This window comes from Chrysochloris asiatica, unplaced genomic scaffold, assembly GCF_000296735.1.
Source record: "Chrysochloris asiatica unplaced genomic scaffold, ChrAsi1.0 scaffold00079, whole genome shotgun sequence".
NCBI classification, from domain to species: Eukaryota; Metazoa; Chordata; class Mammalia; order Afrosoricida; family Chrysochloridae; genus Chrysochloris; species Chrysochloris asiatica.
In genome coordinates, this window is record NW_006408597.1 from 9427235 (window position 1) to 9441262 (window position 14028).

The 14028-nt window shown below is 40.2% G+C and overlaps 1 protein-coding gene and 1 pseudogene across 1 annotated transcript in view; both read left to right on the forward strand.

Moving 5' to 3' along the window:
• The window catches only part of RAD51B (RAD51 paralog B), a 1006719-nt gene that overhangs the window by 358304 nt on the left and 634387 nt on the right, over positions 1 to 14028 (forward strand). The gene's annotated exons all lie outside the window — the stretch shown is intronic.
• LOC102816238 lies at positions 3106 to 3549 on the forward strand (annotated as a pseudogene).

A 14028-nucleotide genomic window follows, 5' to 3' on the forward strand; every position in this document is an offset into this window, starting at 1 on the left:
TTAGTCTTTTACAGTAGTGGTCCTATGCAGTATTTCTCTTTTTGTGACTGACTAATTTCACTCAGCATAATGTCCTCAAGGTTCATCCATGTTAGGCGGTGGCTTGCTGCTTCCTTGTTATTCTTCAGGGTAGCATAATATTCCATTCACATTTATAATAAAAGTATAATTTCATTTCTATAAAAAGCATTTGAATTCCTATAGAAATTTGGTGCCTCAGACAAATGAAATTTATGGAAGTTTTGGGGACTTCCTGTATGATGAAGTGACCGTTTCTCTTGAGGGTAATGAACTCTCTGTGCATTACCTACTGGACATCTCTATAGATGCTTGACTGGTACCTCAGATTGTCTGAAACTTCATATATGTTTCTCCCAATTAAAATCACTCCCCCTACCCCAATTCTATTTCCTAATTTGGTGGCTGATACAACTGTGCACCTAGTCACCCAACCCATATTCATGGTAGTAATATTCAATTCTTCTGATCCACCATCCAATTCTTTATATTTTACCTCCTTCACAGTTTTAAAAGAAGCTCATGTGGCACAGTGGGTTAAGCTAACTGCAAGGTTGGCAATTCAAACCCACCAACTATTTCTAAGGAACAAGATGAGGCTGTCTGGTTTTGTAAATACTTACTGTCTTGGAAACTTTCAGGAGCAGTTCTTCTCTATGCTATGAGTTAGAATTGACTTGATGGTGACAAGTTCAGATTTAAGCTGGCCCCTCTCCATTCCCATGCTGTTGCATATTCTATGTGCTTTAGTTACTGAACCCAAGGGGTTCATCACCTGCCCTCTAGTTAAGAATAACTTAGAGTCATGGGGATTTAACAACTCAGGAGACAGTGAGATCATTCTCAAAGTTCTGCCTTCCTGAACAAAGGATTCAGGGAATCTTTAAGTTTTCATGGGAATGAGGCCTGCATTATTCAAGAGGGGGCAGGGTTAGAACTTGTCCCAGATGTTGGACCCCTTGTTTCTAAAATGGATCTAAGTGGCTATGTTTCTGGAAAGCCCCGGGGTCAGTCAGAGGACAGGGTGGTTCTTGTGGCACATGCTCTCTAATCAGGCAGGACCTGGCTCGGGGACCATGACTAGAAGTGTATCTGTAACAAGAAGATTAACAGGGAAGGCAGGGCAGGGTCTTCCCTTATCAGTTAGGTGTTTTTTATGGTCTTTGTGCCTGGTATCAGTTTGGAATGTTGAGGGTTGAAGGGCCTGTTTTCAAAAAGAAACACCAAGAGGCCTCTTTGCAAGGGACAGGCTTGTTGAACCTTCCCCACCCCAGCCACCCACCACCCCAGTTATGTGAAATTTTCTTATATGTTTTAACTCCAAGTGCCCTTAGGTCTGGGTAGAAATTCTTCAACCTGGCTCATAGTCTTGCCTAAAGAGGCATTCGAAACTTTTGGTTGAAGAAAGAAATGAATGGATGCAGGGATGGATTGTTTTACTTTCATTCCATCTGCCTGGACTACTGCAAAAATCTGTCTTCTTGCCTCTATCCTGTTGTTATTATCTGTCGAATTGGTTCCCACTCTTAACAACTCTGTTGTATTGGGCTTCCTTGTGGCTCATACTGACCTTACAATTTGATGCTTATCCTACAGCAGCATGCCAGAACTTCATCCTGGCCCCCTCTGATTCTTGCTCTAAAATGCTGCCATAGGGATATTCTTAAAATGCAAATCAGATCCTGCAACTTCTCCTAAACCTTTCAATAGCTCCTTCGAGCATCCAAGACTTAAGTTTAGTATAGCCATCAAGACTCCTCCTGCTAACTCTTGTGAACTTTTTCTCATCTCACTGGTATGGATTAAATTGTGTCCTCCAAAAATACATGTTGGAAATTTTGACTTCTATACCTATTATTGGAGTCCTTGTGTGGCGTTGTGGGTTAATGCACCAGACTGCAAAGCCGTAAGGTCAGCAGTTTAAGCTCACTCACCAGCTGCTCCTCAGAAACCCTGTATAGGGTCGCTATGGGTTGGAACCGACTTGACAGTACTTAGCAACACCAACAACATGCCTATTATTATCCTTTTGGGGAATGGGTTGGCTTTGTTATGTTAATGAGTCAGGATTAGTGTAAGGTGTGCCTTGAATCCATCTATTGAGATATGGTGGTGTTATGCCATCAAGTTGATTCTGACTCACAGTGACCTGATATAGGGTTTCCAGGGTTATAAATCTTTACTGGAGCAGAAACCCTCCTCTTTCTCCTGTGGAGTGGCTGGTGGACTCAAACTGCTGACCTTTCAGATAGCAGCCCGATTCATAACCCATTACACCACTAGGACTCCTTTGAGATATCAGGGAGATTAAATAAGCCAGAGAGAAAAGCTGAGATGCCGGAAGAGTGGCTGAGGATTTCCTCGGGCCATATACTCAGAAGAAACAAGGTTCTTTCTCCAGAGCTCACACAGAGAGAAAGCCTTTCCCTAAAATGAGCACCCTGAATTTAGACTTCTAGCCTCTAAACAATGAGCAAATATAGATTTCTGTTTGTTAAAGCCATCTGCTCAAGACACTGACCTGCTGCCATTTCTTACAACTGACCTTTTAGTTCCTCAAATTCATCATGTGGTAGCATCCTTTAGTTCTTCCTACATGGTTCACTCTGAAGAAAACCTAACTGAAGCCTCATTGGGAGAAGGCTCCTGCTCTAGATGCTACTTCTCCTTGTGCCCCTTTATGCACCGTCTCACTGAGGCTCTGCCTCTTGGACCCTTCTCTTAATCAGCACAGGTTTTTAACTACTAGCATAGTAAGTCATCAATAAATGTTAACTGACTGATTGATTATGAAATAAATCTGTGAGTTGTAGTCCAAGGGAAACAATCATTCAATAGCTGTTTCTACTATGTGCCACATATTGTTTGAGGGGCTGGTGATACCACAGTGAATGAAGCACAGTATTTTACCCAGCCTGGAAACCCTATACAAAGCTGCTATCTGTTGGAATTGGCTTAATGGGAGTGGCTTTTTCTTTCTTTCTTTCTTTCTTTTCTTTTCAAACCTGTATTATAGGAGAGGAGAGGACCATTAAAAAGCAAGCAAGTAGAGGACGAGAGCAGAGGCTGAACTTGGGATCTGACAAGATGGCCAGGCTGCTCCGCAGGATTATTAAGGAAACCCAGCGTATGCTGGCAGAACCGGTTCCTGCATTAAAGCAGAACCAGCTGAGAGCAACACCCGATATTTTCATGTGGTCATTGCTGGCCCCCACGATTCCCCCTTTGAGGGAGGGACTTTTAAACTTGAACTATTCCTTCCAGAACAATACCCAATGGCAGCTCCTAAAGTACGTTTCATGACCAAAATTGATCACCCTCATGTAGACAACTTGAGAAGGACACGTTTAGATATTTTAAAAGATAAGTGGTCCCCAGCACTGCAGAGCACACAGTTCTGCTCCCCATCCAGGCTTTGTTAAGTGCTCCCAATCCACATGATCCATTAGCAAATCATGTAGAACAGTGGAAGACCAAGCCATAGAAACAGCTAGAGCGTAGACTAGGCTCTATGTCATGAATACTGTTTAAATCGATTTGATCATCAAGTGTGCATCACTTCTCCTGTTCTGCCAAGACGTCTTCTGTTTTTGTTTGCATTTAATGGACACAGTCTTAGAAACATTAAAGAATAAAAGCTCAGACATGTTCAGTCCTTTGGTGATTAAATGCACATTAGCAAATCTGTCTTGTCCTGATTCACTGTTGTAAAGCATGAGCAGAGGCTAGAAGAAGTATCATCTGGATTATTGTTAAATGTTTAAAAACGGTGGCTCCTCTCTGCTTTTGTACATTTCTCCCCCATCATGGTTTAAATATAAAGCACTGTGAATGAAGGTAGTTGTCAGGGTTAGCTGCAGGGGTCTGGGTGTTTTCTTTTACTTTTTTGTTTGAGGGGGTGGTAGTTTAATTTTAAATTTATGGGCTCCTTTCCCCATTTTTATGGTGATCTAATTGCATTGGTTAAAAGCAGCTAACCCATTGTTCTTTAGAATATACCCTCTAGCCAAGTCTAACTTTATTTAGAGGCTGTAGATGGACAAGCTTGATTGTTTCAACCAAAATGGACACATTAAACAAACATCACAGCCCTCACTAATAACATTGTGACTTTGCTGTTCAGTGTAGAATCCTTCCTTCAAGAAAAAGCTTGTGACCATTTTGTATGGCTTGTCTGGAAACTTCCGTAAATCTTATGTTTTAGTAAAATATTTTTTGTTATTCTAAAAAAGAAAAAAAGTAAGCAAGTAGAACTATCATATGAGGTAGCATTAAGTGTTATGAGGAAAACCAAGAGCTGTAAGGAGATAGAAAATGATGAGGATGGTATTCTAGATAGCACAATCAACAAGGCTAATGAGGAGACTTTTGATCATAGACCTGCATGAGGTGAGCAAGGAGCCATGTAGCAGGTGATGCTGATAGAGGCGGGGCAGTTTTGGACACTGGGAATGGTGTTCCTAAACAACTGTTAGGTCCCAGACCCTGTTCTAAAGATTGTGAATTTAGCAGGGAACAAAACTGTTAAATATCAGTGTTGTTTGCTGCTTAGTTGTGAAGTCTGTTCTTTTTAAATATTATGTAGCATAATTCAAAATTGCTAGAGCTTATAAAATTGAAATAGAAACAAAGTCCCTTTAGCTTCCCTATTTACTTATCTTGTTCTACTCTTTTCTATGGGAGGGGAATCCCAGAATTCTTTTTGTTTAGAGACCCCCAACGAGATGGATCAGCCAGGTGGCATCATTGATGGCGTCAAGTGTGGCAGCGGTAGTGAGGTTGGCCCAGGATCGGACATTGTTTCGTTCTGCTGTGCATGGGGTCACTATGAGTCGGTTCTGACTCGATGGCACCTGACAACAACAACAATTAGTAGGATACTGGTCCAGGGGCCATATTCCCAAATTATTTAATATTTAGTCACAATGCTCAAAGATGTGTGACTGTGTCAGGTTTTTATGTCTTTGACCTAGGTTGTTGATAGATGTAAAAATACCCGATTGTAACTGGTGTGCCGTTGTGGGATAAAGCACTGAACTGCAAGATTGATTTGAACCACAAGGTCAGTGGTTCAAACTCACCAGCTGCTCCTCAGAAACTCTATACAGGGTTGTATGAATTGGAACCGACTTCACAGCACAATGTGGTGGTTGTTGTTGTTGTTAAGTGCTGTGGAGTCATTTCCGATTCATAGCGACCCTATATAGAATTTCTGAGGAGCAGCTGGTGAGTTTGAACTGCTGATCTTGCGGTTTTCAGTCCAGTGATTATCCTATAGTGCCAAACCAGGACTCTGTAACTAGATATTGTCGTTGTTAAGTGCCATCGAGTCAATTCCAGCCCACAGTTACCCTGTATAGAGTTTCCAAGGAGCAGCTGGTGAGCTTGACCAACCAACCTTGCAGTTCAAATGACTTTGCAGTCTGACATAGTCGCCCACAGCGCCACAGTAACTAGATAAAGACATTCCCTATTTATTTTTCCTGGAGACCTGGTATGGCACTGTAGGGTAAGCATTGGACTTCTAACCACAAAGTCAGAGTTTAAAAACCCTATACAGCATTGCTATGAGTTGGAACCAACTCTTCAACATTTAATAACAATAACAATTATTGTTATTAATAACAATGTTGTTGTTAAGTGCCGTCGAGTCGGTTCCGACCCATAGCGACCCTGAACAGGGTTTCCGAGGCTGTAAATCTTTACGGAAGCAGAAAGCCTCATCTTTCTCCCGCGGAGCAGCTGGTAGTTTCGAACTGCTGACCTTGCAGTTTGCAGCCCGGTGCACTAACCGCTACGCTACCAGAGCTTTATTGTTGTTGTTGTTATGTTCCGTGGAGTCGGTTCCGACTCATAACGACCCTGTACAGGGTTTCCGAGGCTGTAAATCTTTACGGGAACAGAAAGCCTCATCTTTCTCCTGTGGAACAGCTGGTAGTTTCGAACCGCTGACCTTGTGGTTCGAAGCCCAATTTGTAACCACTACGCGTAGTGGTTACGGATCGGGCTGCGAACCTTAAGGTCAGCGGTTCAAAACTACCAGCTGTTCCACAGGAGAAAGATGAGGCTTTCTGCTCCTGTAAGGATTTACACCCTCGGAAACCCTGTACAGGTTCGCTATGGGTCGGAACCGACTCGACGGCACTAAACAACAACAACAACGCTACCAGAGGTCCTTAAGCCTGAACAAAATCTCCTTAGACCCTTTTTTACCTCAGTCATACAAAAAAAATCCTATTTTGGGTTTCTGTTCCTTCCTCTGTCACTTGCTTACTGCATTTTTGAAATCTGCTTCCTGGCATAGATTTCCATTTGTAAGTTGGGCACTCTTCCAGGATTTTTTTTTTTTTTTAATTATGTTTTAATAAGCCCCTTGAAGAATAGGAGCTATGGAAAGGCAGAGTTCACAAACAAAAAGAAGAAAGAACATTCCTCAGAAAACTGTAAATTCGAAAATCCATTGTCCTCTATGGTAGCTGACAGGTAGAGTGACAATCCAACGAAGTAACACTAGGGCCGTTGTGGTGAGAGGGAACTTAGTATTGTTATTGTTCTGCTTAGATGAAATTGGGTGAGGCTATACTCTGTATTGAGACAGCCCAATCGAGCGGAAGAGTTTTTGGTTTCTGCCTTTAGGTCTGCCAAACAACTGAGGAAAAGAGATTGTATTTGGAAGGTGGCTGCTCACTCGGCAGGCTTGTCCAGGCACCTTTGAAGAGAATCAAAGATAAATAAATATCACATTTTATGAGAGGAATATGGGGTGAGAGGGAGTGCCTGGACAGGAGTTAAAATTTCAAAGGCTAAGGGAAGTTCTTTCAGAATTTCTTCCTGATCAACCACTGTTGTCTTATGACCTGGTTCAGTCTCTGATTAGAGTTTGCCCATGTAAACATGTGAGGATTTGATGGGAAAGGAGGGAGACTTACACATATTTCCAAAGGCCTCAAGTATAGAGGGGAACATGATCAAATACAAATTACTTTATTAGGAAAAATACTGGCTTTTAAATCAATTTTATAAATCATATTGGATGCTCATTTGCTTATTAAATATGTAAGAACTCTAGTCTGTTACACAGAAATTTACTTTTGAAAGTATATATTACTTTCAGGAAAGATTCATTGACTTTCAATATGGTGCCTGTTTTATTGGTAGTTGGAAAATATGGCCTTGGTGATAGAAATGTTGCCAGAGATCACATGATAGAATTTTGCAAGACTAAGAAAGTGCCATGGGCTGCCCATAGAACCAACAGATCTGTGTTGAAAGTATAAGAGTACTCCTTGGAGGCCAAGATGGCCAAACTTCGTCTCTCATACTTCAGACATATTGTTAGGAGGGACCAGTCGCTGGAGAAGGATATCATGTTTGGTAAGGTGGAAGGTAAGAGAAAAAGAGGAAGACCCCTGGTGAGATGGATTGGCCAAGTGGCAGCATCAGTGGGCTCAAGCGTGGCAACAATAGTGAGGTTGGCCCAGGATCGGGCAGTGTTTTGTTCTGCTGTGCTTATGGTTGCTATGAGTTGGTACCGACTCGATGGCACCTAACAACAACAACAACAAGAATGACTTCCTCATTGAAAATGCCTTTTTACAGCATAAACAGTATCTATCCACATAAATCTAACTGGATGGAACACACAGGAACAAGGCCAGAGACCTACTACAAAACAGACCATCAATTACTCATACCATAAAGTTCAAGTTGAAACTGAAGAAAATGAAAACAAATCCATAAGAGCCAAAATATGACTTAAGTATATCCAATTTGAATTTAAAGACTATCTGAAGAACAAATTTGACTTATTGAACACTAATGACAGAAAACCAAAGGAGTTATTAATCAAGAACAATATAAAAGGGAAAGTGAGGGAAGAACAGCAATGAGGTGGCAAGCTAAGCCCTGCAATGTTCAATAGACTTCTGTGAACCCGGGTGAAGACTTGGTTGGCCAGCAGTGTGGCAAGACCTGGTTGTAGCAGTACACTGACAGAGAACTGGATTCAGAAAAAAAATATGAAATGAGTATCATTTTTCCAGTCTAGTGAATCTTCATTGAAAAGAGAATATCAGAAAGATGTTTACCTGAGTTTTATTGACTATGCTAATGCATTTGACTGCATGGATCATAATAAATTTTGGATAGTATTTCTGCGAAGGAGAATTCTAGACTATTTGCTCATTCCACACAGTACAACAGTTTGTTGTACTGTGGTGTCCTGTATGTTGCTGTGATGCTGGAAGCTATGCCATTGGTGTTTCAAATACCAACAGGGTCACCACATGCCAGCAATGGATGTCTTTTGAGCTGCATCTGGTTGAGTAATATATACAACAGAGAGAACTACAGCTGTTTATTGACTTAACAACAATAAAAAAATAGTCCTAAAGTAATTAAATGAATTCCCTGTGTAATTCAGACTCTCATGTAAGTCACCATAATGGATTCGTTGCTTTTGTCTGTCAAATGTTTTATGAGAGCATTTAGGAAATTACCAAGTTGAGTTTTAATTTGTTGTGCTTTTCTACCTGCCATGGAGAATATGATGGTAATAAGGCAAAATGTAGTGACCTAAAGACAGGCCACAAGAAGGTGAAAAACAAAACCAACGTTGGCATTAGATCACTAGGTGCTAATAGTTTAGATTCTAAATTGTAACTCATATGAATATAGTGTGGGTGGCTGTGACTGTTGTTATAATGTTTTGTGTTTCCTCCACATTCGTGTGATTTCTCATGTTCTTTTCCCTAGTGTGCAAAGTTAAAGTATTTGTACAAATTGAGGAAGAGATGCTGCTTTAGACTTCAGTAGAGGATAGGTTGATTAAGGAAGTCTTGGCCCCAATTAGGACAGAGACCCACAGACCCACCCACCCACTGCCATCCAGTTGATTCTGACTCACAGTGGACCTACTTGGGGTTTCTGAAGCTGTAAATCTTTACAGGAACAAAAGGTATCATTTTCTCCCCAGAGCACCTGGTAGGTTTGAACTGCCTACCTTGTGGTTAGCTGTCTATTTCTTATTAGCGTAGTGGTTACGAATCGGGCTGCGAACCTTAAGGTCAGAGGTTCGAAACTACCAGCCGTTCCGCGGGAGAAAGATGAGGCTTTCTACTCCCGTAAGGATTTACACCCTCGGAAACCCTGTACAGGGTCGCTATGGGTCAGAACTGACTCGACGGCACTTAACAACAACAACAACAACAGTGTAAAGAGGTAAATATATTACAGAGCACTTTATTATTATTATTTTTTAAGTAGTTCTTACTCTCAAGTTTCTTTAAAAACAAGCAAATAAACTTTTATTGTGAGTTGAGTGAAGATTTACAGACAAGATCATCAGTTTTACATTCAACAAATTGTGCACTTTGTTTCATCTCAATGACTGTAATCCCCTCCATACAACAACAGTTATCTCACTTCCTCCCTGTGGTTTTTATTTCCATTCCACCCACCTTCCCTTCCCTTCTCAACTTTGTCCTTAGGTAAATGTTACCCTTTTGATTTTGAATGACTGGCCATTCTATGGTGAGCAGACCTTACTAGCCTTGTTCCCGTATAGACCTATTTACTGCTTGACTGAAAATTAGGTGAGTTCCTTTCCAGACCTAAAGTATGGTTGAGGGCCATAGTCTGGGGTTCCTCCAGTTATAGAGCACTTCTCACAACTTCAAGTATTCCTCCTAGCGAATAATTTAACATAATAATAATAATAACAATTTAAAAAAATAGCATTAGAATCAAACCACTCCTCCAAAGGAAGATGTTTTATAGAGGAAAATGATAATCAGTCACTCGTTTGAAAATGTAGAGCATTTTGCAGGTTCAGTATATTTTGTTTCCTATTAGAAGTGATACTTGGCATTTGTCAGTAGTAGGCTTGTGACTTGCCTGGCCAACTGCCTTCTGTTTGTTCTAGGGTATAGAACTCGCCCACTCACAGTTTTCAGAGGGACTGAGGTAACTACCAATGTGACACTGGTCTTGTTTATGTTGGAGACAAATCCCAGAAACTCAAGTTAATGACATATACAGAGTGAGAGAGTGTATCCGGGAGATTTTTATTTGGCATTTTTACTGCTAACAATCTGCAGAAGTTTTACTAGTTAGTGCCAGGACAGTCTTAAGGGGCAGCTTCTATTTCTGTGTGAATTCTAAAGGTTTAAAGAACCAGCAGAAGATTATATAATGGATACTAGATAGCCTCACTGCCATAGAATCTAGGAATGATGTGAAGGAAGGCAAAAGACTGGTTCTGGTTTGATTCTTTTTCGTTTATACTTTTTGTTAAGTGCCATCGAGTTGGTTCCGACCCATAGCGACCCTGTCTAGGATTTCCGAGGAGCAGCTGGTGAGCTTGAATTGCCGATCTTGCCATTCAAACTACTTTGCAGTCTGGTGCATTAACCCACAGCGCTACACCAGGACGCCTTCATTTATATTAGAAGGATAGAGAAAGCACCATATGCTCTTTGAGCAAGGCCTTTGTTTTTAAAACGTCTTTGAACCCCTAATCCAAGAAATACTATTGTGCCCCATGGAAAGAAAAGCAGGTAAACTAAGAAGCAAATCCCTTAGGAGCTAGGCCTAGGGTCACATGGTCTAATCCAAACCCAACTCTGCAGTTTACAAGGCAGTTATCTAATCTTACTGCCCTCTGCATGCTCCACTAGCAGCTATCCAGTCAAGCCCTTTTCATCACTATTGAGCATCGCTGAACACAGTGGCTTTGGAACAGGTTATCTCTAGATGCTGTTGACATCATGTCTCTGCTCACATACCAGTTAGGTGAATATTGGCCCACATGATTCTTGTAAGTGGATTACAAGAAATTCACGATAGAGTTCATTCACTTTTAATGGAACCAAGAACTTGTCCTCTTGAGCTTCTTAGAGAGATCCCCAATATATGCAGGGTATAGTTTGGGGCTTGTTAGTTTGCTGAATTCTTTAGTACTCACCTGAGAAAATCAACTCCATCATCTTACTTGTGTTTGCATTAGGAGTTAGCTAAATTCATAAAAGTTTACACTTTATTTTGACTTGTTTACTTAAAGCTACAGATGTGAATATAGTGGTTCAGTCGGCCTAGGGGTCAGTACTGTTGTTTTGAATTGAAATGAAATAAAATACCTTGTGCAGGAGGGGTGTTGAAACATGGAAAAGATTTGAATAGTTTGCAACTTCTTTCCTTTAAACTAAATTTCAGAGGTGTATTTCTTTCTTTCTGTTGAGAAAGATGTTCTGAGGTCTTTTAAACATATCCTAAATCAAACTTCCTGCTCTCGTCCAGTTGATTTTGAGTCATAGTGATCCTATATAGGTTGTAAATCTTGACAAGAGCCAAAAAACTGCCAGCTCAGTTAGGTCTATTGTTGTTAAGTGCCATTGAGTTGGTTCCGACTAATAAATAGCAAACTTGTATAGGGTTTCCGAGGAGTGGCTGGTGGGTTTGAACCAACAACCGTGCAGTTAACGGTCCAAAGTTTATCCTACAGTGACACACCAGGACTTCTGAAGAGTATTAGGAGACAGTTTTAGGTAGGGGCTGTCAAATAGGTTTCAACTCATAGTGACCCTGTATAGGGTTCTGAGAAGCAACTGGTGAGTTTTAACTGCTGACCTTGCTGTTCATACCAACCTTGTTAACCTGCAGTGCCACATCAGGACTCCACTTGTTGTTGTTACGTGCCTTCAAGTTGGTTCTGACTCATAGTGACCCTGTATAGTGTTTCCAAGGAACTACTGACGAGTTTGAACCACCAACCTTGAGGTTCAAACTAGCCTTACAATCCAATGCATTAACCCATAACACCACTTTAGGACTCCATTAAGAGACATTGTTATTTTTTAAATCATGCAAAGAACCAAAGCCTTAGGATTTCCAAGTTGTAAGAGGTGGGAATAGGTCCCATGAACTTTGGGCAGGTTATCTAATTGACTCAGTGTCTGTTCATAAACTGTAAAACAAGGGGATTGGTGGTGGTTGTGTACCACTGAGTCAGTTCCAACTCATAGTGACCCTGTATAGGGTTTCTAAGGCTGTAAACCTTTGTAAGAGCAGAAAGCCTCATCTTTCTCCCTCAGAGTAACTGATAGATTCCAGCTACTGACCTTGGGGGTTAGTAGCCTAGCATACATTCCACTACACTACAAGGGCTCCTTAGCGAAATGGTGAATCTTCTCCAACGTTGCTTCAAGCTCAAGCTTCTCTAATTGTTATAGTCATATCCTGATAATAATAAAAACATTAGTTGTGTACATAATTTTATTTTGTATTAAAGAGGAAGCTAATATTTCTCAATAGTTGAGGTGAATTTCTTTTGTGTCTATGTGTTGGTTACATTTGTCTATGCATGGAAAATTTCAGGATGTCAATAAGAAAGGAATAGTTGACACTGGTGTCTTTTGGGGATTAGGACTGTGGGTAAGGGAGGGGGAATTTTGCATTTATTTTATATTCTTTTTTGCTAATTACAATTTTTTTGGCTAAGTCTCTGCATTCTTTAAAAATAAATGGATTGCTTTTATAATTTTTTTGAAAAGGAAGATTTTCAAATCATTACAAAATGTTTGCCAATAAAACACTTTGATTTTCATTTCAAACTTAAGTATTTTATTTAACTTTAATTTATTATTTGTAATCATAAACAAAGGAGCTCTGGTAGCGTAGTGGTTACGAATCGGGCAGCGAACCTTAAGGTCAGCGGTTCGAAACTACCAGCCGCTCCACAGGAGAAAGATGAGGCTTTCTACTCCCGTAAAGATTTACACCCTCGGAAACCCTGTACAGGGTCGCTATGGGTCGGACCCGACTCAATGGCACTTAACAACAACAACAACAACAATCATAAACAAGTTTTAAATTGTGTTGTTAAGTGCCAGAGAGGCAGTTCCGACCCAAGTGACCCTGTATTGGGTTTCCTAGGAGCGGCTGATGAGCTTTGTGGTTCAAACCAACTTTGCAGTTCAGCACATTAACCCACAGTGCCACACCAGGACTGGTCTTTTAAATCTTGCTCATCAAAAAAGACAACTACTTTTTTCTATTAAAAATACAAAGTCTTTAAGAACATAGGAACACAGATTTAACAATGTTAGCATAGCTTTTACTTTCTGGATCTTCTCAGAGATCTAATTATTTATTTATCCTATCTCTGACATTTTCGAGAATCATCTTCCTTTGATTACAAATATGGACATGAAATATAGGTGGAAAGAGAATTGTTTTGTAAACCAATTAGCTAGTAATGACTAGTGCTGAGTGTTTCGAGTCTTCATGCCTTAAGTACAAAATGGTAGCTCCCGCTAAATCTTTTTAGAAAATAAAACTACAGGAAATGAAAAAAAAAAAGTCTGTTCAAATATCAGAAGGCATTTTGAAAGACTGCATGGCAACTGGACTTGGATTTGGTTTTGGTATAGTTTTTTTGCTCTTTTTTCCTCTTTTTATAGATTCTTCTATGAAACTTGAGGATCTATTAGAAGCCAGAAACTAGATGTTTCTAGCCCGGCATATTGAAGGATTCTTGTTTTGTTTTCTGTTCTCACCTATTTTTTTCTTCTTTTTTATGTTTCAAATGAACTTAAGGAGTTTTGCAGACTCCTGGTGTGGTGCTATATGAAAAGCACTGGACTGTGAACCACAAGGTCAGCAGTTCAAATCTACCAGCTGCTCCTTAGAAACCCTACATACTATAAGTTGGAACTGACTCATTGGCACTTAACTATAACAACAAGAAAAAGGAATTTTTCAGAAAAGTAAGAGCCTAGTGGACATTCCATTCTACTTTTGAAAATTTGAAGTATCCCCACATTGTTAATGTAATTTTTATTATAATCAGTCTACTATAGACAGTAATTAACAACAACAACAATATGGATATGGTGAGTATTTTATTTCTAGTTGCTCAAAGCCATGAACATTTCTCTATTTCTGACACTATGTTTTCTAGACTCTTCTAAATTTAACAACACCAAATAAGCCCAAATTAATTGCAATATTTGT